Source organism: Echinops telfairi, unplaced genomic scaffold (genome assembly GCF_000313985.2).
Source record: "Echinops telfairi isolate 266 unplaced genomic scaffold, ASM31398v2 ScPeMD7_1;HRSCAF=3_0, whole genome shotgun sequence".
Lineage (NCBI taxonomy): Eukaryota > Metazoa > Chordata > Mammalia > Afrosoricida > Tenrecidae > Echinops > Echinops telfairi.
The window spans coordinates 85,644,775-85,649,988 of record NW_022103896.1 but is presented as its reverse complement, the minus strand read 5'-3'; the positions used below and the strand labels follow the sequence as shown (position 1 = coordinate 85,649,988).

General features: G+C 37.9%; 1 pseudogene; it reads right to left on the bottom strand.

Annotated features, from left to right (window-relative positions):
- Positions 1 to 3,473: 3,473 nt before the first annotated feature.
- LOC101644305 lies at positions 3,474 to 4,560 on the bottom strand (annotated as a pseudogene).
- Between the last annotated feature and the right edge of the window lie 654 nt (positions 4,561 to 5,214).

The following is a 5,214-nucleotide window of genomic DNA, read 5'->3' as shown; positions in this document are numbered from 1 at the left end:
TATGTATAGGGGCCATTTGTCTTCACAGTGGTCAGCAATGGTAACATCACTGTTTAGATACTCTGATTTCACTGTCAGAAATGGGTTCCTTTGGGCCATTGGAGTAGCTGATTCTTTGCATCTGATTTTTTTCCTACAGATGAAGTATTTGCACCTTACATGGCTACTCAAAAACTTACAAGACTGTAAGTGGTACTTACTAAAGTAGGATGAGGGTTTGGTGGCCCTCGTGGCCCTTGGGACTGTGGTCCAAACACTCCATTCCCAGTAACAAGTTCCTTCAAGGTAAAAGGTTATGTCTGAAGTTCTCATAACTTTGTCTCCTATATTCATTGTATTTACAGGACAAAGACAAAACCTCTGTTAAATTTGTAGATAAGGGACTTCAAAATGTAGGAAAATGGAATTAGAAGATAATAGAATTTTTCCATGACCTTTTCAAAGGTCCCTCTTAATGTAACTTTAAATAATATAAATGAGAATAGTAAACATTGTTCTGTAAGCTCATTGGATTTTTTTAATTGACAAAATTCTTTTGGAGTATCCCACTGCACTTCATACACGATTCCTTGAACTTGTGGATATTTCCAGTTTTGCTATTAAAAGCAATGGTTTCAACAAAACCACTTTTTAAATGTCTGCTAATCAACTACATGGGCTATGTTCCTTGAAGGAGATTTTCTGAATTTTAGTTGATTTTCTGGGTTAGATAAACATCCTGTCATAGGACATGGGAAGTGTAAATTGTAAGAGACTATCAAATTGTCCCGTAGGTGGTTATGCTCATTTCTATGCCAACAAGTAGACAGGATGTGACGGCATCCCTGTGAAGGATCAAAACTTCCCTTGTTTGCCCTGCCATCCATTTGTTACTGGAGAGTCCTGTTGATTGGAGGCTATCCCGTCTGAAGCTCCTGGCTGTTGCTGACCTTTCTCATAGGTTCTCTTCATTATGATTTCTGAGAGCTATTTTTGACTTTCTTTCCCGGTCCTTTTATTTTGATTTTTTAACTTTTATGAAGGAAAATGTCAAATATACACAGGGTAGTAAAGTGAACCAACACGTCTGTCATCAGCTTTTATAATTATCAACTTATGCCATCTCCAACAATCATATTATTTTGAAGCCATATTAATCCCATTTTCCCACAAGCTGTCAGAGGCCCCCTTGTAGCTGGTAATGTTCAAATTTGCAATCTTTTACTGCTTATTTACTTGAATCAGGATCTAACTCATTAAATGTGTTAAGTCTAATGATTACCCCAACATCCAAGAAATGATTAAAGACTGATGTCATTTAAAACAGTAGTGTGTGGCAAAAAAAAAAAAAAATTACCATGGGACCCGAAAACATGCAGAATAGTCTTAAGAATTATCTTAGCTACCTAGTATGACTAAAACAAATATCAAAAGTGGGTGACTTTTATGAACATTTATTTCTTAACATTTCAAGAAACCAGAAGTCCAAATGCAGGATATGGTGGAGAAGGGGACTCAGTTTATCTATTTCAACTGCTAGTGTCTGCTAGCCACCTTTGATTTTCTTGGACTTTAGATGCATCAGTCTTTTCTAGTATTGTTAAAACTCAAGTGAATTAGGTATAGGACCAACCCTCATGGATACGAGTTCATTAGTGTTAAAGAAAAACCATTATTTTAAAACCGCTGTATTTACAAGTATAAGGTACAAGGTTTAGTATTTTAACAAATGTTTTGGTGAGGATATCATTTAATACATAACACTAAAGGGGGGTGGTGGTGGATAATTCCAATTGTTTTATCATTTTTATGTTGCGGGGTGGAGGGCCCAAGATATCCAAACATAATGTCGGATATAAAAGTAAAAAACTGATACTTGTCATTTAGAATATTGGAAACATGGAGAAGTAAAATACCCTGTATCTTTTAAGCTCATCAGTGGTCATTTAAGTAGTGACTGCCTTCACAGGTAACAGTGTAGAACACACACTTTCTATGCCATCATGAGTTGTCATGTTCTATATTGGAATTCACTTCAAATAGTTGATCCTTTGTGCTTTCAGTGCTGTGAAGTATTGCTGAGATTTTCTTCAATGTGTTGTTTTGGTTTTTGCCGCTGGAACATCAACCTTGTTGTCACAACCATTTCCTCATTCATGTCAATATATTCGTTTTTATCAAGCTCTTCTGCTTATCCAAACGTCTGTCACTATTCCCACGGTCAGCTATTGCTTCGATACCAAAATCGATGATGAATATCATATCCAGCATTATCGTTTTTTCTTTGCTGCACTTTAATCTTTGTTGACCAATTCCCTGTTCAGACTCCATTTCTATAAAATATCACATGAGTTTATCGGTGGAAAACAAGGAGGCAACACAGCCAAATACTTTTCCCTTAACAGATGGCTATTGCCAATCAATGGTGGCTGAAGTAAGTGGCATGATTGGTCATTTATCATTATGTATCTCTTTTATTGTGATTTATGAAGCAAAGGATTAGCAGTTTGTTAGGTGCCATCATCAGTTTCAACCTTTATGGACACTGCATAAAACAAAACACTGTGGTCTGGTGCCATCAACACAATTTCTTATGTTTGAGCCTGTGGGGCAGCCACCGAATCAATTCCTAAGTTATGAGATTACAAATAATTAAAATACTATAATACTGATAGTGAAGAATTTTAATATTTTTCTGGGATTGATATGGCTTATTTTAGGCCTGTAAAGCCTTTCAGATTTGGATAATGACTTGTGGTTCTCTTTGGAGATCTCAAATAAGGCTTGTATCTGGAGACATCTACAAGTCTTAGCCATAGGTAGAGATCCAAGACATCACAGATAGCTTCAAGATCAAAGAGATCTTTATTGTTTTAAGTGGACGTAATGGCCATTTAATTTACTGGTGTAACCATGGAGAAGTCAGGGACTCGTCGCTGCTAAACTACCTGGCTGTTACAATGAACTCCAAAAACCAAACTCACTGACATCGAGTCCATGCTGACTCCGAGTTACCCCTGTGGGTTTCCGAGACTGTAATTGTGTTCCGGAGTAGAAAGCCCAGTCTTTGTCCAGAGGAGCTGCTGCTGGTTTCAAACTTCAGATCACGTGGATGGTAGCTCAACACATAATTACTACACACCAGGTTTCCTGTAACAAGGGCAAACTAACAGTTGCTTATTATTAATTGAATCTGCAGAAAACATACCGCTCCAGGAGACTTAATGGAATATGCTGGATCTATTCTATGGAACTTTTTTTTTTTCTTTTTACCCATAGAAGAATGAATTAATTAGAAAAATTTTTAAACAGAAGAAAAAACCTGTAAATAGATTAAGGTCTGATTTTTGATCTCTTGGCATGTCCTTCAGTCAGGACCGATGGAGTACCATGCTCTGACCCCAGAGTCCTTTGTACTCCCTCGGGGGCTCCCTGCTCTGCTCCCACGGTTGCTCTGCTGCACGCTTTTTGTGGTTTGCCTCGGTGTCTCAGGGTCAGTCTGGGCCAGTCCCAGCACTGAGTTCTATGGAACATTTAAAATCATCCATATTGTAGACAAGATACTGCCCATCACCTTGTGACAAGTTGATAGAAAAATCGATGAGAAATCTGTTCAGCGGTTGGATGAAAACCAACTGTGCCTTATCCGTTGCACAGGCCTTGTCAAAATCTTTAATAATTTAAGATCTTCATGATTCATTGTTGTAATCCCTTAAATTTTCAGATGAATTTTCTGGCTCTTCCAGCAATCTGCTGGGCTTGAGAGGTAGTGATTGGTTCTACTTATTTCTCTCCCTTTTCATTAATACTACATTTTCTAAGGGAGTAAAAAATTATTATTATTATGCTCAGATGAAGTCCCATTCCAATTGTCTTTGTAGCTACCAGGCTTTTTCATGGATCATCAGGATCATTACATTTTTTGTTTGAGGAAGTTTGTTCCCAGATGAGAGACTGACGAACATAACAGCTGATTCCAGTCCTTAAATCTCAATTTATTTACAGAATAAATATTATTCTTTCTAAAACAGACAATTTAGTCCCCAGGCTGATGATTATCTAAAGATTCTAGTGCATGAACTAGAACAGAAATGGGAATAAGCCTGTTATAGTTTTGAACCACATGAGCTCAGTTACCAGGACAGTACTAGCAGATTCTCCACACAAATGGACTTCTTCAACACAGTCCTAGAAGCGCTGTTTTAGGCCTATCCTAAAATTTTAATCATTTGAATTTCATAAGTCACAGCCACTTGATAAGGAATTATAAAACTACCCATCTCAACAGTGCACGACATAGGCAAGCAGCATGCTCCCCATCTGGCTCTACTGTCACATGCTCTTCACCTGCTATCAAGTCACATGGTACCCCAGCAGTATTATTATTTTTGAAGATTTCATGTGCCAACAATTTTAAAGGACTACCAACATTCCAGATGTTGCTGACAAGTATTTCTGGATTGCATGATAATTCGTTCCACTGTATGGGAGGCCAGAACGGAAGATTGCCTTCTGCCTTAGGGCTCTGGCTCTGGATATCAATTTTGTGATATTCTTTGTCAATGATGTTCCAGTGATCATTGATGATCTTTATAGTTCTGGAATTTGCCTTTAGATTTTTGCTCCATCTTGAGTTTGTTTTTATACAGTGCAGTATGAGTCCTGTTTCTGGCATTGTAATTGACCCAACAGCAACTGGTGCGTGCGGATTACTCTCAAATACGTATCTTTTTTTCTTCAATTTCAAAAAAATCATTTTAATGGGGCCTCGTACAGCTTTTATCACAATCCATACATACATATATTGTGTCAAGCACCATTGTTGCCATCATCATTTTCTTTCTTTTTTTTCCTTTAAAAAAAAATCATTTTATTGGGGCTGGTACAACTCATCACAATCCATACATACATATGTTGTATCAAGCACATTTGTACATATGTTGCCATCATCATTTTCAAAACATCTTTCTACTTGAGCCCTTGGTATCAACTCAGTTTTCCCCTCCTTCCCCCACCCTCCCTCCCTTATGAACCCTTGATAATTTATTATTTTTTCATGTCTTACACTGACTGATATCTCCCTTCACCCACTTTTCTGTTGTCCGTCCCCCAGGGAGGGGGTATATATAGATCATTGTGATCGGTTCCCCCGTTCTGTCCCCACCTTCCCCTTATCCTCCTGGTATGGCTACTCTCAATATTGATCCTGAGGGTTTTATCTGTCCTGGATTCCCT